At 40.2% G+C, this 26,990-nt stretch overlaps 1 protein-coding gene and 1 pseudogene across 26 annotated transcripts in view; both read left to right on the forward strand.

Annotated features, from left to right (window-relative positions):
• The first annotated feature begins 928 nt into the window (after positions 1–928).
• Positions 929–26,990, forward strand: part of EPB41L2 (erythrocyte membrane protein band 4.1 like 2) — a 227,733-nt gene continuing 201,671 nt past the window's right edge. For 22 of the 26 annotated variants that reach the window (XM_060190454.1, XM_060190461.1, XM_060190466.1 and 19 more), the window contains exon 1: positions 934–1,092. The gene's annotated coding sequence lies outside the window, so the exon portion shown is untranslated. Of the gene's footprint in view, positions 1,093–1,298; positions 1,483–26,990 lie in introns of those variants that run through there. The other 4 variants (XM_060190456.1, XM_060190455.1, XM_060190458.1 and 1 more) reach the window with 4 other exon arrangements.
• Positions 19,379–19,898, forward strand: LOC103123134 (ragulator complex protein LAMTOR2-like; annotated as a pseudogene).

The following is a 26,990-nucleotide window of genomic DNA, read 5'->3' on the forward strand; positions in this document are numbered from 1 at the left end:
ATGGCGATAAAATTATGGAATGTATGAGTGGGCTTTTTTTTTTTTTTAACTGAAGAGGGGTATAGCAAATGAAGTTTCATTTTATATTGTCAATTTTAGAAAAGGTTGTATTTAGGAAAGGAGAGAGAGAGAGAGAGAGACTGTTTTGGCTAAGGTGGAATCACTATCTCAGTAAGAGATAAGAGGGAGCAACAGACTGGAAACATGGTGTTTCAGATGCTGGAGAAAACGACCTGCCTTCTTTATGAGAAGATGAAGACTGCGAAAAAGGGGCCAAATTATACAAAAACGGAGGTTTTGTGTGGAGGTTTTGCAAGTATGTGCGTCTCTACAACTGGCATCACCCTAGGCTTACACCTCTTTAATCCTCATTGTCTAGTTTCTTAATTCCAGACCTCTGCTTGGAGTTCAGTCATACATTTTTGGGTTCCCCAGAAAAAAAACTCTTTCAACATTGGGTTTTCCCCCAACCTTCTGGTTCCTTTTCTGATAGCTCTCTACATTTCCACGTAGACAGAGAATGGCCTCAGTTTTCCTTTTTTCTCTGTCTCCAGGGCCCAAAGGATTTGCCACCAAACAGGTGGCATTTAGTGGATCCATTTTTGACGAAAACAACCCTTTACAAGTTGATAAAAATGACACGGATGGTCGGGATTCTAGACTAAGAACGTCTCCCACGCAGACAGGGACTGGGGATCATTATCTAGGGGAGTTCTGAAGGCGAGACACGTCCTGGCTGCGAGGTACCAGGCGACTGAGAGAGCGTGGCAGCCTGGGGGGGGAGGGCCGTTGTCCCTCTCCCTCCCCCTCCCCCTTCCCTCTCCCCTTCCCCTCCCTCCCTGCAGCCTTGGAGGCGTGGCCTGAACGCAGGGGGCGTGGCGAGGCCGCGGGGGTTTCCGCGCCGGGGGTGGCGCGGGAGGGGCTTCCGCCGCGAAGGGGCGGGGTCGACGCGGCCAGTCCTCTGACGGTCACAGCCAGGGAATTTCAATTTGAAACCCAGCGGAGGGAGGAGGCTGGCGCGGTGGCTCTACCTCTGGGGCTGAAGCGGGACGGGTCCCCACGGCGAAGCAGCTCCCCGGGTACGGTGTCCGGGTAAGAAGGACGTGCGGAGCCGAGGAATGGCGGGGTTCGGGGGGGGGGGTGAGGTGGGCGGGGGGAGTCGTGCCGGCCGGCTAGTCCCAATGGAGCTGCCGGGGCGGCTCGGATTTTTTTTTTTTCCCCTTTGGCTGCGAGCAGCTGGGAAGCTGATCTGGGGCAGGAAGCTGTGGCGGGACAGTCCCACCGAGAAGGGGGGAGGGCGGCGGCGGCAGGCTTTGGGTTTTTCTGCGCTCCCTCTCTTTTCTCATTTCCCTTCCTACTGGACCCCACTGCCGCCCGGCCGAGGGTCCCGGTCCTGCTGCAGGAGGCTGGATCCCCGCTTCCCGGCTCCAGTGAGAGCCTCGCCGTCCCTCCTTCTTGGGAGCCGGGAGAGGTGGCGGCACGGTAAGACCGCGGCGGCCCCACCGGGCTCCAGTGGACTCGGGAGCCCCGAGCCGAGGCCGCGCCGAGCGGCTGGAGGGGGAGCAGTGGGGATCATCTCGGGCGCCGGGGCCCCTCGGGATCTGGAGAAGCCGCTCGCCTTGGGCGCCTGGCGATGGTGTCGGGAAGTCCCGGTCCGCGTCGGCAGCGGCGTCCGCTTGCTGGAGCCTGATGTTGGGGAGCGGAAACGCCGGCGAGGAGGTCTCATCCCCGGCCGGGCTGCTGGCTCGCGTGGGCACTGCGGGCAGCCGGCGGGGGCGGCGCGCCAGCCACACTCTCCGCGCGGGTCTCCTCCGCGTCCGCCCGCGCGCTGCTCCTCGACTCCCGCCCGCGCCGCCTTGGGGGGACTCGGGCAGCCGGCCGGGTGTGGACCTGACACACGTTTCTGAGCCCTGATTTCTTTCCAGTTCCCACTCCCGGACCAGACGATCTCACCACACACAGCTGGCATTTCTTCTCCAGGCCTGGGAGTCTTTTGGGGGTGAGGGTGAACCGCAGGGCTAGGACCTGGAGGGGAGAACGGGGCTAGCACGGGAATAGCATCTAAATCCTCAGTCCCGCAGACGCTGTCTCCAGTAGGCAGGATGTCTGTCTGTCTGCCTGCCTGCCTGTCGGCTGGAGGTCTGTCGGTCCCTTTGCTTCGCAAGATCATTAACTTCTCTCCCTGGATATCTGAGTTGGGTTTTCGGAGTACATTTTAGATGAGTTCTCGACCAAAATCTATTATTTTGGGGGAGGGGTCTCTTTGTGGAGCCCTCCCAGTCGATCCAGGACTTCTTAAATTGAGAAATTGAATTTCTCACGACCACAATCGCTGTCCCATGTTTTATTTTTATTTTTATTTGAGTACTGGCTTTGTAGGTGGGAGGGAAGGTGCCATCTAGAGGAGCAGAAGACAGAATCACATTCGCCCCTCTCAATTTCTTGAACTTAATACATTTAAAATGATATATATGTGCCAGGCCCCTTGTTATTTATTCATGTTACTTGCTATTTAGACTTTTTTTTTTTCCCCACTAGAGCACTGCTCAGCTCTAATTTATGGTGGTTGCAGGGGACTGAACCTGGGACCTTGGAGCTTCAGATTTGAAGGTCTCTGTGCATAATAACCCTTATGCTGTCTCCCCAACCGCCTAAGTTTTTTTTTTTTCTTTAAGTGACTCAGTTTTTTCTTATTCTGTCTTCAGTTTTTTTTCTCCTTTATTTCCTATTTTTATTGGAATCAATTTCCTCTATATTCTGTATTTATTTATTTTTTACTAGTGCACTGCTCAGCTCTGGTTTATGGTGGTTGTGGGGATTGAACCGGGGACACTGAAGCCTCAGGCATAACCATTATGCTATCTACTCCACCCCAATATTCTGTATTTATAATGTGTTCAGAATTGGAATTTTATTCTCTATGATTATCTCTTAGATTTAGAACTTGAGCAAAACCAAGTTAAACTGGGATTCCGGATTCTCAGACTTTGCATAGATATACTGGGAAAGGAGTAATACTTAGTACTGTTCAGTTTCCATTTGCAGGTTCTTTGCTGTGAGATATCACTGGATTGCTATTGCAGCCACTGATAGGGCTGCATTGCAGTGCGGGTCTTGGATTGTGATAAAAGCCAACCAAGTACATCCATCGGGCTGACACAACTTCTAAACTCCTAGCCGGTGTCGGCTGTCAGAATTGGAGTAATGAGACTGTAATTCAGCTGGAGAACCACCATCAAACTTCAGATAGTCTGCTAATTGGAGTTTATTGTAAAACTGAAAGTGCTAATGACTTGGAACAATGGAGTGGATTTAGGGTTAATTTAATCCTATCCTGCCTTCCTCACTTCTTGGGCAGATTTCCCACTGAAGTCAGTAGTGGTCTTGTATGCAGAAGAACTGCTGAGAACAAGAGACTGCTCATTTAGAGTAAAGGGGGTTGGGGGGAGGCAGCTTCTTTCCTTTTAAAACACCCTTCTTTCAGCCAGACCTACTCATAACATTTTTAGTTTTTTAACTTAAATCCACAGACTTAGTGTACTAGTTAGCAGCCTTTGTGAGAATGTAAGTAGGGGTGAGTGGAGCTCCCAACCTCAAATTCCTGGCACCTAAATTGGAAGGGGATTGTTTACAATGATTCAAAGTGACAAAAATGTCATTTAACCAAGATAGGATTTCAATACAATTATTGCTAACATGTAAAGAACTCATACTGCTTTTAAACTGAGTAGTGGGTATTTAGATATTTATGTAACTGTATATGTATCTGATTTAGTTTCAGGCAGAAATAAGCAAATTTTCTGACTGAGAGAATGTATCCAAAGAGAAACCTATCAGAAATAACTATATAAATGTATAACTAAAGAAAATCATATAGCTCTTGCTGTATTTGGGGAGGCAGAATTTAAAAGTTTACAGGGGCTTGTTACTATCTTGGTTTATCACTAGGTTTGTAAATCTTCTGGAGATTTCCAAGTTAGCTTTGTGCTGATGTGAGTTGGTGAGCTTGTTAGGTCCTTTGCTTCTTAACTTAACGTTCTTGTGGTTTACCCACTCCAAATTACCAGTTTTCAAGAATTGAGTTTAGAAAACCTTATACAGTCCCTAGATTTTAAAAATAGACTTTTTTTTTTTTTTAAATCACAACTATCCAACCACTTGCTTTCAACTCAAAATACTTTCAAAGATGACAAAGCAGTCTTCAACCAAAATATTTATTGGTAAAATCACTCTGTAACTAGCAATACTGTATAGTTAAGTTTAACATTAGGTTTTGCTATGAATCACCAGTTTCGTATTATGTGGATAGAGAACTATAAAGGTTCTGTCTTTGCCATTTGCTTTAGGAATGTTGGGTTTATATTTTATATTAAAGATACCAATTTTATGTTTTGCCACCAGGATTATTGCTGGGGCCTGATGCCAGCACTATGAATCCACTGCTTCCAGAGGCCACTCCCCCCCCCATCTCCCCCCTTTATTTGACAGGACAGAGAGAAATTGAGAGGGAGAGGGAGAGAGATACCTGCAGCATTTGCTTCACCACTCAGGAAGCTTCCCTCTGCAAGTAGGGGAAGGGGCCTCTAAACCCCCTTCCCAAGCTACGTATTTTTTTAGGATATAATTTTGTTTCTGTTTTCACAGGGAAGCAGGGTTCTTTTTTTTTTTTTTTTTGTAATTGAAGGAGTCTATTTAAAAACTGCGTGAGAATAAATTTTTGAAAGGCACGGATTTTCAGAATTTTTGAAAAGCTAGTTTTTATGAGGTGATAAAATAATTTATGATAGTCTACACTGCTAAGAGAAAACATTTACATTTCTAAAATCTGTCTTGTTTACATGAAGAAAAACAAAAGAAGTGTGCTTGACTTCCCCACCCCAACTTTATTTAGAAACGTTACCAGTGGCCTTGTTTTCTCAGATGCAGAATCACTGTACCTAACCACTGGATACCCGTACCAATTTAAAAGCCTCAAGTAAATGTTTATGCTGGCTCCAGAAGTCAGCAAATGCTAGCCAAACCCTAATTTGCTGACCTTTTATAGAATTTTGGAATTTCAGGGGTGGATCCTTAGGAGTCAATAAATCTACTCTCAGCCCCTTGTCACCTCCTCCCAACATACAGACATTTCTAGCCTGATTCCAGACAGAGCATCCTTAGGGAATGTCATGTTTTGGCATAAGCCAGCAACTTAATATTCATAAGATTACTGTCATTCCTCTTAACTTGGCAGTGCCCCAGACTAAAATCTAAAATGGAGTCAATGCCTGGTACCACTAACTATAGGGGAATGGCCTCCAAGAATAAAAGCTATAGTTATTTTGAAGTTATGGGTAAGCCAAAAGGGAAAGAAATAAATCAGAAATGAATAATTTCTAATATTAGCTAAAATTAATTCATAGTGATGAATGATTTTTTAATAAATTATGCATGCATTTTGTGTGAGTATATATAATTACATATATGTAATATATATGAACACTTATAACATTATTTGTACGTGATACACTTGATGAATCAGTTCATTGAGTCTTTATATAATACACTGAAGATGCTTTTGATGAAAGTTCATTCTGTTGTTATATAGCGATGTATAGGTTTGTGGTTGGTTCGGTCTGTGGATTTCCTAGTTGTTTTGCATGTCTAAAAGTTAGATAATTTGTATAGTACAAATTGTGTATTAGGTATATTTATTTAGGTGTTTCCCTAAATGTCTAGTGTTTAGGTTAGTGTTTGGTTTTCTTATATTTGTTTAGTTACAAGGGTTATTACTGGGGTTCAGTGCCTGGACAACTCTACCACTTCTGGTAGCCACTTTTTCTTTTAAATAGAGAGTAAGATAGTTGGGGCTGGGGGGTGGGGCAGAAGGAGGAGAAACCACAATACCATTCCACCACTTGTGAATCTTCTCTTCTGTAGGTTCTCCTAGGTGGTGGCCTTGGGCTCCACCCCAAGTCTGTGAACGTAGTAAACCTATGTGCTGTACTGGGTAAGCTGTCTCTGGCCCCTGCTTTCCCCAGTTTATTTTTGCCCTCCCTCCCTCCATTCCTTCCTTCCTTCCTTCCTTCCTTCCTTCCTTCCTTCCTTCCTTCCTTCATCACTTTAAACAAATCAGTGATTTAATAGTGGCTTCCAGGATTATAAAGTTGGGTATATTCCCATTCTACATCCATCACCAAAGTTCTGTGCCTCCAAGTCTGTTTTTGTCATTTTTATTTATTAATTTTTTCTTTTCTTCCTCCAGGGTTATTGCTGGGCTTGGTGCCTGCACCATGAATCCACCGCTCCTGGAGGCCATTTTTTTTTCCCCTTTTGTTGCCCTTGTTGTAGCTTCGTTGTGGTTATTATTATTGCCCTTGTTGACGCAATTCGTTGTTGGATAGGACAGAGAGAAATGGAGAGAGGAGGGGAAGACAGAGAAGGGGAGAGAAAGATAGACAGACACCTACAGACCTGCTTCACCGCCTGTGAAGCGACTCCCCTGCAGGTGGGGAGCTGGGGGCTCGAACCGGTATTCTTACGCCGGTCCCTGCGCTTTGCGCCATATGCGCTTAACCCACTGCGCCACCGTCCGACCCCCTGTTTTTGTCATTTTTAAAGCTATGTTTCTTACCTGCTTGCCCATTAAAGTTGGGATAGGCCTTGTGTGACTTACACATATATTCATACTTTTTTTTTTAAAGAAAAGCTTATTTCTTTTTCTTTTTTTGCCTCCAGGATTATCGCTGGGGCTCAGTGCCTGCACTAAGAATTCATTGCTCTTTGCGGCCATTTTTTTTCCCATTGTTGTTGTTGCTGCTGTTGTTGGATAGGATAGAGAGAAATTGAGAAGAGAGGGGAAGAAAGAGAGGGAGAGAGAAAGATAGACACCTGCAGAATTGCTTCACCGCTTGCAAAGTGACCCCCCTGCAGGTAGGGATTTGGGGTCTCAAACCGGGATTGGTGTGGGTCCTTGCACTTTATGCCAAGTGCAATTAACCTAACTCTGCGCTACTGTCTAGCCCTTGAAAGACCTATTTTATTAATGAAAGAGATAATCAGAGCATAGCTCTGGCATAAATGATGTCAGGGATCAAACTCAAAACCTTATATACTTGAGTCCATTGCTTTATCCACTGTGCTACTCCTGTTTATGACTCCTCTCCAAAGATGGAAGTTACTGATTTTACTTTTTCAGTTAGTTATAAAATGAAAATATATGTTTACTTCACAAGACATATCTCAGCATTTTTTTTACTTTGCATATTGGATCTATAAAGATTAAATATATGTAGGTTCCCACCCAAAAATCTTTATAGCAATATGGAATAAGTTTTAGGAGGGGTTCAAAGTGATTCTCCCCCCCCCCCAAACACTATTTATTCATTTGTAGGACTTTATTGTCTGGGTCAGATAGGGAAGTTCACAGTATCCAAATCTTTCATCGAAAAGTTAACTTTCTTTTGCTTTGCTCTTTTTTTCCGTCTGACCTTATTATCAGTCTCACTTAAAGAACTTTCAGATACTTAAAGACTTGTGTTGTCCTATGCCTCTTTTCCTCCCAGGAATTTTTTTTTTTCCAGTCAATGAGAGGGATAGGAAGAGAGAGAGAAAGAACCAGACATCACTTGTACATGTGCTGCCGGGGATCAAACTCAGGACCTCATGCTTGAGAGTTCAGTGCTTTAGCGACTGTGCTACCTCCGGGCCACCCAGGAAAAATTTTTAAGAGCTAGCTCACTCGGATAGTATGCTGCTTTGTCATGTGCACAGCAACGGTTTGAGCCCAGTCCCCATCATGATGAAGGAATCTTTGGTACTGTGGTGTCTTCCTCTTTCGCACTCTGCCTCTCTAACAAACAAAACCCTTCTTACAGGTCACATAACTGGTAAAGTCTTTTTCCATGTCTTGAATTCAGATTGACAGGTCTACCAGGGAGTTTTAGGACTGAATTCATCAAGGCTTAAGTGCTGAGTTTTAATCTTATTTTTGAGTTTCCTATATTCTGTCAATGTATGTACACAGCCAAGTACAGTTCAGTGTTCCACCCTTGTGCTGGACTCTTCCCCAGAATTTTGAAGACTTTAAATTGAAATGTAGTTTCCACTTGCCGTAATTTTTAGAATCTTCTCCTTTTTGTTCAAACAGGTTATTTACTTGTGTGTGTGTGTGTGTATATATATATATATATATCTATATCTGTATATTTATTGCCACCAGGATTATCATTACTGCTGAGGCTGATTAATCCACTGTTCCTGGAAGCTACTTTTTATTTTATGGGTCAGAGAAATATTAAGGATAGAGAGGGAGAAAGAGAGACAACTGCAGTACTGCTTCACTTCTCATGAAACATCCTCAGTGCAGATAGGGACCAGGGACTTGAACCAAGGTCCTTGTGCATGGCAATGTGTGTGTACTCTACCAGGTGCACCATTGCTCTACCCTAGGCTATTTATTTATATTTGTTTAAGATATTTATTTACTTACTTATTTGAAATAGAGACAGAGATACTAAGAGAGAAGAAGGGATAGAGAGAAAAGACACCTGCAACACTGCTTCACAATTGATTAAGCTTCTCCCTGTAGGTGGGGAGTGAGGGCATCCTTGCATACTGTAATGTGTACATTCAGTCTGGCCTCCATTTATTTTTCATCTTAGATTAATCTACCTAGAGGACCAGAGCAGATGTAGACATTGTTTAAATCAGAACCTTGACCTGACTTGCAGTGGGGAGCCAGGTCAGTAAGGAAGATGGCTCAGGGGTTCACAAATGCAAAGTTGCATGTGTGTGAGGGTTGAACGAATAGCTCACTTGATAGAGTACCTGCTCTGTTATGCACAGCCCGATTTTGAGTCTTGGCATCACATGGGAATACCACGCTGTATGTGTGTGTATGACAAAAAGAGAGAAAGTGTAAGAAAATAAAAATTTTAGGAGTACATTTTGGAGGCGTTTTGGGAAACAGAAAAATGTGAATATCTAGTAGTCTAGTTGTTAGTTCTGAGATTAGGAAATTGAAGTTGTAAGAGATTCACTTTTTTAAAAAAAAATTTATTTATAAAAAGGAAACACTGACAAGAGCCATAGGTTAAGAGGGGGGCAGCTCCACACAATTCCCATCACAGAACTCTGTATCCCATCCTTTCCCCTGATAGCTTTCCTATTCTTTAACCCTCTGAGAGTATGGACCCAGGGTCATTATGTGGTGCAGAAGGTGGGAGGTCTGGCTTCTGTAATTGCTTCCTGGCTGAACATGGACGTTGACAGGTGGATCCATACTCCTAGCCTGTCTCTCTCTTTCCTTGATGGGGTGGTGCTGTGGGGAAATGGGGCTCCAGGACACATTGGTTGGGTTGTCTGCCCAGCGAAGTCCTGTTGGCATCATGGGAGCATCACTAAAATAGGCCTACTGCATATCTACAAAACGGAGACCCCCACAAATCTTCATCTACAGTATTCCAGCCTTTAGATTCATAATTAGTCAACAATTTGTTTGGCTTTATATGAGATTCACCTTTTCATGTTACCCTATTGCAGTTTTTCTTCCCACTCACTGTCCTAATTTACATCAGATTGAATTCTTTTAATTGTCCCATTTTATTCAGTTGTCATAGTTCAAGTAAATTCTGACAATATATTGGCTCATTACTTGAGACCTTAATGAATGCACTTTTATTTCCTCACAAATTTCTTTGATGGAAATACTGTTTAGAGGATATCAGTAACAAGTTTACACTGTTAGGTACTGGTTAAAACCCCGTTTATGCCAGTGTAACATTGGATAAAATATGACTCAAATAATTGCTTTAGCTTATTTATCTCTAGGATTAATAATTAGAACCTAATGAACAGAGTTACATGAGGGTTAAATGAACTAGTGCTTATAAAATGTTTCACATAATAATTGGTGTCTGTGAGAAATATTTGGTTAGGAAATGACAGTGGTTTGTGATGATGTGGTAAGCATTTTCTTTTTTTGCTGTGGTTAGGAATGATTATCTATGTGGAAGTGCAGTATTTGATATGAAACTGTAATTTCCTATGATGATCACAAGTTAAAGCCGTTTTTTTAAAAAAAAATGATTTGAGTACAGTATCTCAGTATCTCTTTTTTTTTTTTTGCTTTTGGGAAACTTTGTTTAACAACAAACTACCACTTTGGGTAGTAAATAAGAATCTCAAATGTCAGTAGTACAGGGGTTTAATGTTGCCTGGAAATAATTGATTCTGAGTGTGCAATTTGTATGCATATGCTATATTTTAACATTTTAAAACAGTTTTATTAGGGAAATGCTTACTTAAAAGACATTTGTTGTCATATGGGCATTATTTTAACTTTCTGGCTCTATTTCAGCAAATTTGCTGAAAATTATTTAGTAGAGTTTTGATAGTGTTTTAAACTCTGTATGTAGTGTTAAAGGATGACCTTTAAACGTACATCTTTTTGTACATGAAATAGACCTGCAGACATATCCTTCCTCTCACAGAGTATTTTAACTTTAATTTTGTTGCTAATATTAATAAATTGGTAAATTTCACATAAGTATCTTAATTTTTTTCTTTCTTAGCAGAACATGACTTAGCTCTAGTTTATAATGCTGCAGGGGATTTGAACCTGACAGTTCAGAGCCAAAGGCTTGAAAGTTATTTGCATGCCCATTACGCTGTCTCCACAGCCCATGAATATCATTCTTTTAGGCTTCTCTGGAAAATATATTTTTTTTAATTTCTTTATTGGAGGATTAATGGTTTATAGTCAACAGTAAAATACAATAGTTTGTACATTTGTAACATTTCTCAGTTTTCCACATTTCCATTCAGCCCCCAACTAGGTCCACTTCTCTGGAAAAATGGAAGGTTCTTGGCAGTATTGGATCCACAGTGTTCCATTGCCACAACCATTAGCTAACATTTTATTAATTTCTACCACATTTTGCATAGGTTATCCTCTCTGTACTTGCCTGAAGTATCTTTTGTGTCCTTTTAAAAAATAACATTTTGTGAGCTGAATTAGAGTGCCTGATTAAGTGCACATATTACCACGTGCAGGACCTAGGTTCAAGTCCATACACCTGCATAGGGGAACCTTCACAAGCAGGGAAGCAGTGCTGTCTCTCTCTTCTTTTCTATCTTCCCCTTGCCCCTCAATTTCCCTTTGTTCTATCAAATAATAATAATAATATTAAAAAATGACAACTAGGTGTAGTAGGTTTGTGATGCAGGCCTCAAGTCCCCGAATAACAAAGAATTAGTGATTTGATGGCAAACGCTAGAAGAAGAAGTGATTTGATGATGGTTTACAGGCTTGTAAGATTACAGATATATAGTTATACTCCACATGTACCACCAAAGAGGATGGGATGGGACACAGTCTTTTGGTGTTGGGAATGGTGTTTATGTACGCACCTATTAACTTGTAGTCATATAGATCACTAGTTAATTACTATGAGAGGGGAAAAATTGAATGTCTCAAACTTTTTAAAGCACAGACTGTCTTTTTAATACATAGGCTGAGTCTTTGATACGTTGACTCTTTTAAAAGTTTATTCCCTTTTGTTGTCTTGTTTTATTGTTATAGTTATTATTGTTGTTATTGATGTCGTTGTTGTTGGATAGAACAGAGAGAAATAGAGAGAGGAGAGGAAGACAAAGGGGGATTGAAAGATAGACACACCTGCAGAACTGCTTCACCGCTTGTGAAGCGACTCCCTTTGCAGGTGGGGAGCCAGGGGCTCAAACTGGGATCCTTACTTGGGTCCTTGTGCTTTGCGCCACCTGTGCTTAACCCGCTACGCTACAGCCCAATCCCCCCCCCCTTTTTTTTTTTTAAACGAAACCTTAGCTCAGAAGTTAATAAGCTCATTCAGTTGAATGGGGGAACTGAGAATCAAGCTTTATTCATTTTTGTGTATTATTGGGTGGAATGATTATTTTGAGAACAGTGTAACTTACAATACTTCTCAGCCATAAGTCAAATCTGGTTCAAGCAATTGACCTATATGTGCATTTGTCTGGGAATGGAATTTTGTTGCTAGTAGTCATGGCCTTGGAGAGATGCAGTGTCTGTTCCTTGTGCAGCAAGCAAGGGAGGCTGAGCCACAGATAAGCAACGGTGACATGCCTGAGAGCAATCAGAGCCTCTGCTTTCTGAACTCATGTTTTCAGAATGAGGTGTATTGCTTTCCTCCATTTTTTTCGCCACCACTAACTAGTCCTTACCCTCGGCTGGAAAGTATCATTGCTTCTTTAAGGAGACTATCTCATCAGTTTTTTTCCTTGCAATTTATTTGTTGAAGATAATTTTAATTCTAATAATTGTTGTTCTTTTTTTAAAGTTTTATTACTATGTCTTTCTTATTTATTTATTTATTTATTGCCTCCAGGGTACTGGGGCTCAGTACCTGCACTAGGAATCCACTGTTCCTGGAGGCCATTTTTCCCAATTTGTTGCCCTTGTTGTTGTTATTGTTTTTATTGCCATTGCTGTTACTGTTGTTGGATATGCTAGAGAGATATCGAGAGGGGAGGGGAAGACAGAGATGGGGAGAGAATGACTGACACCTGCAGACTTGCTTCACTGCTTGTGAAGAGACCCCATTCAGATGGGGAGCCTGGGGCTTGAACAGGGATCTTGCGCCCTTCCTTGTGCTTTGCTCCATGTGCGCTTAACCCACTGTGCTGCCGTCCGGCCACCTGTTGTTCTTTTTAGTGTCACAATATGAATTTTAAAAATATATATATATATTTATTATTTATTCCCTTTTGTTGCCCTTGTTTTATTGTGGTCGTTGTTGGATAGGACAGAGAGAAATGGAGAGAGGAGGGGAAGACAGAGGGGGAGAGAAAGACGCTTCACCTCCTGTGAAGCAACTTCCCTGCAGGTGGGGAGCCGGGGGCTCGAACCGGGATCCTTAAGCCAGTCCTTGTGCTTTGCGCCATGTGCGCTTAACCTGCTGCGCTACTGCCCAGCTTCCACAGTATGAATTTTAAAAATTTTAATTCTATAGTGTATTTTAACTTGTTCCTCTGTTCTCTGCATTTTATTTAAATTGATAGTTGAATCCAGAGACTTAGGTCCAATTAAATTTCTTTCTTGGTAAGAATTTTCTACAAGTGTAAGTTTCTACTTGACACATCTCTCTTGCTTTGTTTACAGACTTCATTCTTGCTTTCAGTGCTGTCACATCAGCTGCTCAGCCTAGTTAACCTGTCCTGGACAAATGCATTTGATGCTAGTGAGTCAGCTTTGTTCAAGGCTGTATTGTAAGTAATCCAGTAAAACCAGAAGCTTTGATAATTATGCTTGAGAAGAAAACCTTCACTGCTTTACTTACTTCACTTTGCATGATCACTTCAATTTCTATCTTTTTTGTTCCAATGATACAGTCTCATCCTTTTTGGTTAAAATAAAAGATAAAAAAATTACTTCTGGCAGAGTCTGCCAGCTATTGTAGTTGGTGTTTTATACATATTGATACTACCCTCAATCCTACTTGTGAGGATCCCTTGAGGTAGCTGTTTGGTACATGGCTCATTGTATAGTTGAAAAACTGACACTTAAAAAATGGAATAATTTTTTTAGAGGAATCTGCTTTGTTTACTGTTAAGGTTTTTGTTTATTCTGCTAGGGAGGGTCAGTTACTGCTTTTGCTCTGTAGAAACTGAAACCTTTAGGGATTTGTCATTATCTACAGTTCTACAGTATTTAATTTATGAAAGATAAGCTTGCTGTCCTAACTGGTTTTCTGACTCCTAATTTATTTTGCAAAGCTATGGTTGTGCAGTAGACAGAATACAGGTTTTCATTGTGCGGTTCTTGTATCATGCTGTAAGTTGGAGGATGCTTCATCTTGTTTTATACTTCACTGTTTCTATTTTGGTCTTCCAACACATGAAAAGTATACCAGATGTGGTCTGGGAGGTGGTGCAGTGGATAAAGCATTGGATTCTCAACCATGGGGTCCCGAGTTCGATCCCTGGCAGCACATGTATCAAAGTGATGTCTGGTTCTTTGTCTCCTATCTCTTTCATGAATAAATAAATAAATTCTTTAAAAAAAAAAGGGAAAAAGTATACCAGTTTAACACATGGAAATAAAATATGCCTACATCTTAGTTTTTCTTTTAAGTGGTTTTACACATTTTGCTATTATATTTACAGTGCAAATGACTTTTCCCAAAACGCTCCTGTGTGATTTAGTGTTAGGTGCTAAGATTAATAAGAAATCAGATCATTGCTGAAGCTACCTTGGTAGATTCCTTCTTCCCAGAGTCAACCATTTTCTCCTCCCCCATTCTGTCTTTGTTTTATTTGTATTTCAATACTACGATTTTCTTGTTTTTTTGATTTTTGTTTTTTTGTTACTTTTTTAAAATTTATTTTATTTATTCCCTTTTGTTGCCCTTGTTTTTTTATTGTTGTAGTTATTATTATTGTTGTTGTCGTTGTTGGATAGGACAGAGAGAAATGGAGAGAGGAGGGTAAGACAGAGAGGAGGAGAGATAGACACCTGCAGACCTGCTTCACCGCCTGTGAAGCGACTCCCCTGCAGGTGGGGAGCCGGGGTTCGAACCGGGATCCTTATGCCGGTCCTTGTGCTTTGCGCCACCTGCGCTTAACCCGCTGTGCTACAGCCCGACTCCCTTTTTGTTACATTTTTAATTTTTAAAAAATATTTATTCCCTTTTGTTGTTTTTGTTGTTTTTTATTGTTGTTGTTGTCATGGATGTCATCGTTGTTAGACAGGACAGAGAGAAATGGAGAGAGGAGGGGAAGACAGAGGGGGAGAGAAAGACAGACACCTGCAGACCTGCTTCACCGCTTGTGAAGTGACTATCCTGCAGGCGAGGAGCCTGGGACTCTAACCCGGATCCTTATGCCAGTCCTTGTGCTTTGCGCCACGTGCTCTTAACTTGCTGCGCTCCAGCCCGGCTCTTGATTTTTGATTTTTTTCCCCACGTTAGACACTATCTACTGAGTTGTTTTTTCCCATGGGTGAACTTAGCCTCCTTTACTAAAACTCCCTTCCTACATATAAACCAGTATTCTTCTAACACATAAATGCAAATACTCAGCTATAAAGTACTTTAATTACATGTACTTTTTGCAACCTTTTGGTATATTTTGAAGTCAGTTGTCTTATTATTTCCCTTACTTACATATTTTTCTTTTTGTTTCTTTGTATTTAACGTTACTTTACCCTTAAATCACATTGAAACTGCTTTTTCTCTTTCTTCACCCCCCCTTCCACATCCATCTTGGGCAACTTCAGCTATTTGTACTGATTTAATTATTTATCGGATAGTGATAGTCAGAAACCGAGAGGGAAGGGGCGATAGACAGAGAGACACCTGCAGACTTGCTTCACCACTCGCTCTCGAAGCTTTCCCCCCTGCAAGTGGGGACCAGGGGCTTGAACCAGCCAGGGTCCTTATGCATTGTAACATGTGCATTCAACCAGGTGTGCCACCACCCTGCCCCCTGATTTATTTTTAAAATGACTGTGTAGCTGTACTTTTGGAATTGCCTTTGCCTCTTTGTGGGGCCCTGGGTTCTAGTGCTTTTTGCCTCTTATTTCTTACTCTTAATTATATTCTAGTAGTTTCTCTAAAAAAGTACAAATGGAAGATAAGTTGGTTTTTTTTTTTTTTTTTTTTAAAGTGTAGGCACTTCATTCCTGTGTATTTCCACTTCTCCTAGGGGACCTTTTCTTCTCTTTCAATTTCAGCTGGAGATAAAGAGGAAGAGAGAGGGAGAGAAAGGGAGGAAAGATACCACAGCACTGCTTTTCTGCCCTTGAAGCTTCCTTTGGTACTGTGCATGGTACCATGCTGGGGGCTTGAGCTCAAGTCCTTATGAATGGTAAATTGTGTTCTCTATCAGTTGAGCTATCTCTCACCCCAGTAAATTTATTGAAACTTTGCATATCTTAGAGTTGCCCCCCCCTTAAAATGACTTTTATTGTATTTTCAACTTTGATTGCTTTTACAGCTTGACTAGGTATAGAATTTTGAACTAATGATTTCTTCTCTTTTGAATGTTGAAGGCATTTCTCTGTTGAATTAAAAAAAATATTATCTTTATTTATTTGTTGGATAGATACAGCCAGAAATCAAGAGGGCCAGGGGAGATAGAGAAGGAGAGAGTCAGAGAGACACCTGCAGCACTACTTTGCTGCTCGTGAAGTTTTCCCTGTGCAGGTGGGGATCAGGGGCTCGAACCTGGGTCCTGTGCATTGTATCATGTGCACTTAACCAGGTGCACCAACAGCTCTGTTGAATTTTAACATCTAGTATTTCCTGAGAAGACAAGTGCATTACAGTTTCCTTTTTTGAAGATATATATGATATATATATATATATATATATATATGATACATATACATATATATGATATTTGATTTATTTATTGGGTAGTGACAGAGAGAAATTGAAAGGAAGGGGAGAGAGAGAAAGAGAGAGAGAGATACACTTGCAGTACAGCTTTACCATTTAATGAAGCTTCCCCCCTGCAGATGGGGACCAGGGCCTTGAACCCTGATCCTTGAGCATTGTAACGTGTGCTCAACCAGGTGCACCACTGCCTGCCCCTACATTCTAATGCCTATCTCTGTATGTGACTTATTCTATTTTGTGGTTTTTAATTTTCTGTTTGAATTGATGTTTTGAAATTTCATGTTGTTATCTCTCTCTCACCGTGGGAGCTGTTTATTCATTGCGTTGGGCACATTGTAGTTTTCTTTCAACATAGAAATGCTATCTTTCCAAACTTTTTCACTATGATGATCTTCTGTTCTTTCTGAAACTGAGATGTTGGGTTTCCTAAATTGAGTTTCTAATTTTGTGATCTTTTTTTCTCTGAAACTCTTAGGCCTTCTGTGTTACTTTTTGGAGATTTTTAAAAAAAATTTATTATTGGATAGAGACAGAGAGAAATTGAGAGGAGTGGAGGAGATAGAGAGGGAGAGAGACATCTGCAGCCCTGCTTCGCCATTTGTGAAGCTTTCACCCTACAGGTACCAGGGGCTTGAACCTGGGACCTTATGCACTGTAATGTGTGTACTTAACCAGGTGTGCCACTGCCTGGCCCTGATTTTTTTTTTTCCCAGTTTTCTTCTAGCCTCTTTAGTGAATTTTTTTTTTTCTATTTTCCAAGCAGCTCATTGGCCATTAAGTTTTCTTTTTGAGAATGTCTTTTTCTTTTTATCACTTTTGTAATATGTAGATCTGCTATTTTGGGTGCCCTTTTGCTGTTTTTCCTTTGAAATGCTCCTTTTCAGATACCTGCATAGATTACTTCCTTAATTTCTTTAGGTCTTTTCTTGATCATTTGTTTGAAACTACTGCCATGCCTTTCATCTCTACTTAGCATACAGGAAACCTCATTCTTGATTTTTCTTTCTTTTAAAAATTTTAAATTATCTTTATAGGATAGAGACAACCAGAGAGGGCAGGAAGAGATAAAGAGGGAGAGAGAAAGAGAGACACCTGCAGCACTTCTTCACCACTTGCAAAGCTTTGCCCCTGCAGATGGGGACCAGGCACTTAAACCGGGGCCCTTGCACTTTGTAGCATGTGCATTCAAACCAGCTGTGCTGCCACCTGGCCCCATCCTTGACTTTTCTTTCTTTCCCAATATGTATTATTATATTTCATGTACCACATATTTATTTTTTGTCTTTTGATTCTCCTTTCACTAGAATGTAAGGTGCATGAAGGCAAATATTTTTGCCTGTTTTGTTTACTCTTATTTTTAACACCTAGAATAGTGCTTGGAATAGTTAGATGCTTTCTCACTGTAAATATTTGACTGAAAACTCCTCCCTGTATTCTGTATATACCTCATATCTGCCCTTTACATTCTCCAAAGTAAACCTCCTTTCTTAAGGCTGCAAAGTGTGACCAATGGTGTTTGTGTTTTAAATGTTACTTGCACTTAGTTCCATTAGATTCCCTATTTTAATCTCAGCTCTCAGAGGCATATAGACCCTTCAGTTCTTAAGTCTGTAAGGGCTTCCCAACAATCAGATTGTTTTAAGTCCTCACCAAAACAGGAATTCCAAGTTTTGGCTTTCTCTGCCTTGTTAAGTCATTTACTTTGTACATCTGTTTCCTATCTTCTAAAATTCTGTTGATAAAACTCAACTGTTGCCCTATCTCCTTGTTTTATCATTTTTTTCTTAGTACCTTTTTTTTTTTGCCTCTAGGGTTATCCCTGGGGCTCAGTGCCTGCACCATGAATCCGCTGCTCCTGGAGGCTATTTTTCCCTTTTGTTGCCCTTGTTTTATTTTTGTGATAGTTTTTGTTGTCATTGCTGCCATTGTTGTTGGACAGGACAGAGAGAAATTGAGAGAGGAAGAGAAGACAGAAGAGGGAGAGAAAGACAGACACCTGCAGACTTGCTTCACTGCTTGTGAAGCAACCCCCCTGCAGGTGGGAAGCCGGGGCCTTGAACTGGGATCTTCAGGTTGGTCCTGGCACTTTGCGCCATGTATGCTTAACCCACTGCACTACTGCCCGACCCCTTTTGGTACCTTTTAAAGCTATTATTACTATTTTTTATTGTCATTTTTGTATGGTTTTGGGAGGGAAAAATTAACTCTTGCTCAAGCCACTGGGTTTATGGTTTAAAATTGATAAAAAATAAAATCCCCATGATCACTGTGGTAACAGATTTACTAAGTACTGCAGCCATAATAATAATAATAATAATAATAATAATAATAATAATAAATGTTTCCCCTAGAATCTGAGTTAAGCTTTAGTTGTGTAAAGGAATAAACAGAAAAGACAGGCAATTGAGTCAACATCTAGAGTGAATGGCAGTGAATGACTTCACTTAATGAGAAAGTGCTTCTTAGGGAGAGTTCAACAAATGTGTTATATGTTTTTTTCTTGTAATAGTTTAAGGATTAGTTATCTACACAGCTACAAGTCTTATAGTAGATGCTTGAACTACACTTAAAAATACTCAATAGAAACAAAATTGAGAACCATACATTGGAAATGACATTTTAGAATTTACTGAATTTTTTAGTTTTCTATCATTAGACTGACACATTGTTGGCATGCATGTGTGAATAAATTCTCTGAATGTTGATTTGTTGATTAGAGGAAACTGAACTCATAGGGGCCCAGTTATTTACTTATAGTGTGAAACATTTTACTACTGGGGCAGAGGGATTGGGATTTACACTAATCTTAAAACATATATGATAAGAATTTTTGTTTTGATTTTTAGGAATGAGAAATATGGAAATTATTGAAGTAAGGGGATATCTATGAGCTCTGAAGATTCCCTTGAAAGATCTAAAGGCTTATGTGTGTTTATAGCTGTTTAAGTTGCTTTAAAGATTATAAATTAAGACCTAGGCATGAATCGGGGAACGCAGCCATGCTGCTTCCCAAGGCTTTGATGTAGGTGCTGAGCCAGGCCAACACTGGAGGTGTGCAGAACACCTTGCTGCTGAGTGACAAGGGCTCGCTGCTGGCCTGCTCCCTGTATGGGGACTCGGATGCCTGGATCACCGTGGCCGTTGCCTGCAACACTGGGCCGCGTACAACCACAACCACAACCGTGTACAACATGGGAACCAAGCATTCAGTGAAGACGATCTCAAATTCATCCTTACGGGTTGGATTGCATGGAGGGCCGAGTAGACATCCCCTGCGTAGTGAACCTGCTGCTGTGCATGTATGCCAAGGAGACCGTTGGTTTTGGGATGCTCAAGGCCAAGGTTCAGGCCCTGGAGCAGTACCTGGAGGATCCCCTTACCCAAGTGGCAGCATCATAATAGACGCACACGGTGGAAGCTGGAGTCTGCAGAGAGAGATGAACCACTAAGAGGAAGGATCCTTGGACAAATCTGCATGGACACTGGGGGTGAGGCTGGGGCTTTGTTTAACAATTCAGGAATAAATTCAATGATGCAGGAGGGCTCTCAGGCATGAGGTCCTCAATTCTATCCCGTATGTTGCATGTGCCAGCCTGATGATCTGTTTCTCTGTCTTCTCTTCATAAATAAATGAGTAAATTTTAAACAAAAGGGAAAAAAAAGTGCCAGTGGAATAGCTTACTGCACTGTTTTCCATGTGTGTGACTCTAGTTCAAGCTGGGCCCTCAGTGCATTGAAGGAAGCTTCAGTGCTATGGTCTCTTTCAATCTCTGTCTGCCTCTGCTTCTAACTTTAAAAAGCAAAGAATATATATATAATAGTGGCTGTGGAAGTGGTTTAACCAGTAGAGAGCATGAGACTTTCATATCTAATGTTCCTGGTTCGATCCCACACATTACATGTGCCAGAGTGGTACTTAGGCTTCTCTCTTATCACTCTGCATCCTGTGACACTCTCTCATATGTAATAAGTAAAAAAAAAGCTTAAAATAATAAATTCATCAGTCCAGGAGGTGATGCAGTGGATAAAGTGTTGGACTCTGAAGCATGAGGTTCTAATTTCAGTCGCTGGCATCACATATGTCAGAGTGATGCTCTGGTTCTCTCTCTTTCTCACTAATAAATATTTAAAAAAAAAATAAAGCTTATAAATTCAAATACATTTTTTCATGAATAGAAGGTATTGCAGGCAATAAGTTAGAGCAGTATTTCTCCAAATAGTGTCAGTATGTTTAAGTGATTTGGCATATTGCTTGATCATATTTTCTTTTTTTTAATATTTATTTATTTCCTTTTGTTGCCCTTGTTGTTTTATTGTTAAAGTTATTATTGATGTCGTTGTTGTTGAATAGGACAGAGAGAAATGGCCATGTGTGCTTAACCTGCTGTTCTACTGCCTGACTCCCTGATCATATTTTCAGTGGTTAAATATCTACTTCATATATGTATTTCATAAATATGTGCATCAGAAAAATATACAAAAACATATAAAGTATGACTTCACTGATAGTACTTAGCATTAACGCGAATGTAGGTTATTTAAGTGCCATGATTTTAGAGTTAAGTGTTTAGTCATCCAATGGCTGTTTGGATTTTGCAAAAAGGAAAAAAGGTATAGAGTAGGTCTCTGAATACTAAAGTTTGAGAAACATTTCTTAAGTAGGAATTCAAAATATGATTTATTTAATCAAAGTACTTTTCATATACTTTTAAATTTTCCTAGTAAAGAAAGCTGTAAATGCTGATGGTAACACAAACCTCTAATTGTCAAAACCAAAACAAACAAAAAAATACTCCTTTTATCTGTAAAGTTAATTTGGGTGGCATTCTTTTCCAATCTTTTGAGTACTTTTCCCCATATTATTCTTAAAATAGTGCTGTATCATAGATCTGACAGGTACAAAGATGAATCAAGAAGAGAGTAAGTTTACGCCAAATCAATCAGCAGTTTAGTAATGGAGCTTAAGCATAGCTTTTGTGCCCAGAGCCATACCCCCTCACTCTCTATGATGTTAATGGAGTTTTGCTGTTAATGGAGTTGCCAGTTAAAATTTCGTGGAGAACTCAGGAAATCTGCCAAGTTTTATAGCTTAGAGGGCCATCCTATACCTTTTATATATTTATATCTTAAGTCCCAAAGGTAAATTTAAATCTCCTAAAAATAGTTCACTAACTGTGTCATCATTTTTGAAATACTATTGAAAAAACAAGGAAGTAGAAGTCCTTTGGGATGATTGGGAAATGGTGCCAAATGCTTTCATAAGTATTTGAAAAGCCAATGTGGAGCTATGGGCATGCCATATATATATATCCATTTTTGGAGCCCATTTATGTTATGATAATCACTTACCTTTCCCCGGTACTCACTATTTAATTGCTTTTAGAGACTGATAGTGAAGTTGCTAAATAAACTTCTTTCCTGAAACATATAATTCATGTAGGGAGAAAAGAAAAACTCTTCTCTCCCTTTAGATAAAATGCATAAACATTTTTTAAGAAATTTATTCCCTTTTGTTGCCCTTGTTTTATTGTTGTAGTTACTGTTGTTGTTATTGATGTCGTTGTTGGATAAGACAGAGAAGTGGAGAGAGGAGGGGAAGACAGAGAGGAAGAGAGAAAGATAGACACCTGAAGACCTGCTTCACCACCTGTGAAGCAACTCCCTTGCAGGTGGGGAGCCAGGGGCTCGAACCTGGATCCTTACACCTGTCCCTACGCTTTGCACCATCTGCGGTTAACCCACTGTGCTACCGCCTGACTCCCCATGCATAAACATTTTATATGGGCAAGGTTAAAGTACCAATAATGATCAAGTGAGCTTGTAACGAGAATTATTTTTGAATCTTAGGCCATTACAGTCAACATCAGTGAAGCCCTATGTCTTGATTTCCTTAATGTCAAAATTGTGTTTTAAATTCTGCACATACGGGAATGTGAACACATTAATCCTTCTCTAATCCCCTCCTACAGAAAAGTAAAGGTATATTGAAGTTATTCTTAACCTTTGCAGCTTTACAGTGGGGAGATATGGGTAGCATGTGTAGTGCAGATGTGGCTCCAGTGTTTCTCCTGACTAAGGCCAGTTCACTTTCATCCTCATTGCCACACGTTTAAATAGGATTACTGAGTGTATTCTAGAACATTCTGTTGAGCTGTGATGTGTGTGCTACTTTTTCCATATAGTCCACATGAGAGTAGTGAAGGGTAACATGCCCATTTTAAGGTTCTTTTAAATTTAAAAGTGTTAGGTGTTCTAAAAAAAAAGAAAGAAAAAGCCTTGCTTTTGCTGAATTGGACTACTGAAGTATTTTTTTTCTTTTCAAAGAACATGCTGTTGTCATTTATAGAAAACCATTTTTAAAAAATTTGAACAGAAAAATCTAAATATACTAACAAGCAGCCAAAATGGTAGTATAATGAGTCCCATGTAAACTCAGCTTTCACAATCACTAGTATATAGCTATTCTTGTTTCATCTTTATTTTCCTTCTACTTGGATATTTAATCTCTTCCCTTTGACCTATTTATTTTGAAGCAAAATTGAAGGTATCATGGAATTTCACTTCTAAGCTCTTTCTTTTATTGTTATCACCAGGGCTTGGCTGCTTTGGTAAATCAGGCAGAGATGGGGTATGGGAAAGATACCACAGCATTGGAGCTTTCTCTAGTGTTTTGGGGGGCTGGATTCTAACCTTGATTTCATATACGACAAAACAAGATCATTTTATGTGTGCGCTCTGGTTTTCAAAGTCAAGTTCATGCTCACTACTGATTATCTACATGTATAAAAACTAGTTCACTGAACTGGAATTGGCATGATGCACCAAAGTAAAAGACTGTGGGGTGGGGGTGGTTGGAGAATACAGGTCCTTCAGAGGACCTAGTGGGGGGTGTATTGTTATATGGAAAACTGGGAAATGTTATGCATGTACAAACTATTGTATTTACTGTCAAATGTAAAACATTAATTCCCCAATAAAGAAATTTAAAAAAGAAACTAGTTCATTTATTGGATATTATTAAACTCATGCTTTTAGAATGTCTGAATATTTTATTCAGTGAAAGCAGTTTTATCTAATTGTATATTGTAAGGGATATGCTTCAGCCAGTACTGAAAAAACAAAAACCAAATCAAACAACAAAAACAACAATGAAAACTAAGGAGAGACTGGGTGGTCATTTAGCAAATAGAATATATGCTGTTCTTGTGTGAGGACCAGGATTCAAGCCCAGGTCCTACCTGTGGGGGCAGGAATTTCACAAGCAATGGAGCAGTGTGGGGCTACACATAAGCTTGATAGAGCTTAGGGAGAACTCCCCATCCTTGGATGGAGGTCTGAGAAGGTACCCTTTTGTGAGTCTCTCTCAACCGAGGTGAGCAAAGGGGAGAAACTCAGACTTAGTTCTTTCCTTCTTGACTCTCAAGCCCACGAAACCTCACTGCCTCTCTTCATTACTGCAGGCCACATGGCCACCTACTTTAAGATTCACTTACTCAAAGTTCACCTCACCTTCTGATCACAGAGGAGAACACACCTTATCACACACTCCTAGCAGTGCCTTTTGATGTCCTTAATTTGCTTGTCTTCTCTCTATCTTGCCTTAACTGGTTCAACCCCTCTCCACTCCTCAAAGGCCTTTGGGTAATTAAGTGCCTGTATCAGGAGACTAATTATCTTGACCTTTATGTATCTGCATCAATTCTTGTCATACCAGCCCCCTACCATAGGGCCAAGCTGACCTTTAAGAAACCTGTAATTTATGACATATTTGAATAATGTTCCTTGTTTGTTTTTCTATTTAAACCTTTGCCCACCTGCTAATAAATGAGATCTGAGATCTGAGCACGCTGCAGTCTCCCTGGTGTCTTTACTTGTCTTGTCCCTTGCGCGAGCAAGAAAGAACCGGTCCGTTACCTTTCTCCTGGAGATCACCCGCCAGAAAGCCGACATAGCCGTGCTGTAGATGTGTTTTCTCCTCCTTTCTCTCTCCCCCCCATCTCTCATTTGATTAAAAAAGAAAGGAAGGAAGAATGGGAAGAAGGAAGGAAGAGGATAGATCACCAGAAATAGTGAGCTGTGTTGGTGCCAAGCCATGGAGATAAAAACCCTGGTGGCAAAACAATAAAGCAAAACCCTAACAATTTTTACAACATATTTGACATTATCTTCAGATTCTAGTATATTTTGAGGCTAATGCTGATGTTCTGTAATCCCCCCTTCCCCATGACCTCTCTGTATTTTTCTCCCTTTCTTCTCTTTTTTTATTTTTGAATAGTTTAATGACAGCATGTTGGAACTTGCCCAAGTGAAACTTTTTTTTTTAGCTGACTGAATTTTAATGAAACTACAGTTATTACAAAGTCACAATAATGCTCCATGCATTTTTTTAAAATACTTATTTCCTTTTGTTGCCATTGTTGTTTTTATTGTTGTAGTTATTATTTTTGTTATTGATGCCATCATTGTTGGATAGGACAGAGAGAAATGGAGAGAGGAGGGGAAGACAGAGGGGGAGAGAAAGATAGACACTTGCAGACCTGCTTCACCACTTGTGAAGCAACTCTCCTGCAGGTGAGGAGCTGGGGGCTCTAACCAGGATTCTTATGCCAGTCCTTGCATTTTGCACTACTGCCCGACTCCCTCCATGTATGGTTTTATCTGGCACTGAAGAGTGTAAAGTGTATGCTCTGAGAAGGAATGATTTCCCTAGGTTTTGAAGCACCCAAAGCAGATGCTGGTGGTTACTTACCTCTTGGAAAGTGGGAGAAAGTCTGGATGGAAGATGGGACTCTGGTTACTAACATGTCTTCCAAGTTGAAGATTTTATGATTCTCATTTGTGACTTTATTAAATTTTATGGTGATTATAGTTATTTAAAGATGAAAAAGATTTTGAATATATTTGCCAGCATTCTTAGGTCTACTTAAAGATACTTAAAGTAAAAACTGTCTTACTGTTTTGTTTTAGGTACTAATTCTTCTGAGATCAGATGAGATCGGGTGTGTTCAGAGTGGTATGACCGTAGACTAGGTACTAATTGCTTTTTTTTTTTTTTTAACCGTAGTGAATGACCATCTTCTGGGAAGTACAGGTTTTGAACCTGAAAACTCTGTCTGTCTGTAGGTACTAATTCCTAAGTCAACTTTAAAAACATTTGTAATTTAAATTTATTATTATTTCCATCTTTTTTTTTTTAACAAAAATATTTGGGAAGTTTTAAATATGTATCAGAGTCACCTGAATAGTATAATTGTTATTACTGGGAACTCAGACCTTGAGAAAATGAGAAAGGAATTTTTGGATGTAGATTCTGTCAGTAGTAAAACTAGAAGTGTATTGGGCAAAAGTTGGAGGGGAAAGGAGAGGCAAGAGTGAAAGCAAGTAAAAGTACCCTCCTGAAGGACCAGGACAGGAGTGGGCAGGGAAGGTGAGGCTGGATGAGTCGGCAGGAGAGGCTCTACCCACAAATTCAGAGATCATCTTGTTTTTCCTTGTTTGTGAATGGTTGATTCAAATACGTGTAGGCTGGGTCCCTTGTGATTCTTTGGTTCAGTTTTGGTGAGCTAAACAGTTACCTTTACCCGCTGCTTGTGATTGGCTGTGGTCTCTCAGGTGAATTTTACATCAGCTAGGTGCCCTCCATCTTAGCTAGTCTCTCCATTGCTGCCATATGGTTCCCTCCAGCTTGAGACCATCTTCACTATTACCTACAGTAACATGAAGACATATTTCCTTTCCGTCCCCCAGTGCATTTCCTTCATCCTACTCTCTAACAGTGATCAACTCACACCCAGCCTTATTTTATCTACATTCTTACTCTTTTCATCCCCAACTGTATTATTTTGAAAACAGTTCCAGGCATCTCATCATCCTAGTTGCATATATATTAGTGTGCATGTCTTACATAAATTAAAGTGCTCCTATTGAACCTTTAAAAATTAACAGCAAAACTTTATATTCCGTTAAAATGTTCATATTTCCACCTTCCCACCCTTTCACTTCACAGTTCTATAGTTTTGTTTGAACTTAGAATCCAAACTGGGTTCAAACATTACCCTAAATAATTTTTGTTAACCTATAAGTTTTGTCTCTTTTTAAAAATATTTAATTTTATTTATGAAAACATTGCATTGTTCTATGTCATTTTCACAATGTTTATTTTGTTAATTTCATCCCTGCGGTGTAATTTTTAACTTACTCCTCTGAAAATTGATAGTTATACACAGAGTTTGTCAGTTTTTAGGTTCAATTTTTCCCCCCACAGATATATTTATGTGGTGAAGAGAGTGACCAGAGTACCACATGGTCATTTGGTGCTGGGGTTTGAACCCAAGGTCTCACACATGTAAGGAATATGATCTACTCACTTACTCATCTCCCTAGCTGCCAGATTCAATTAAAAGACTTTTTTTTGGGGGGGGGGGCGGGCATGAATCTTTCATTGTTTTTGTTGTCTAAAAACTAAGTTAGTTGTAAAAGTTATTGGACTTTTTTCTAAGTTCTTCATTTTCTGAAATCACGTTAAGTCAATTTCTCCATAAAGACAGATGGAACCACTTAGAACTTTGGGAAGATAATAATCTGCAAACACCACATCCAAGTACAAATTAC

Source organism: Erinaceus europaeus, chromosome 4 (assembly GCF_950295315.1).
Source record: "Erinaceus europaeus chromosome 4, mEriEur2.1, whole genome shotgun sequence".
In the NCBI taxonomy this organism is placed as follows: Eukaryota; Metazoa; Chordata; class Mammalia; order Eulipotyphla; family Erinaceidae; genus Erinaceus; species Erinaceus europaeus.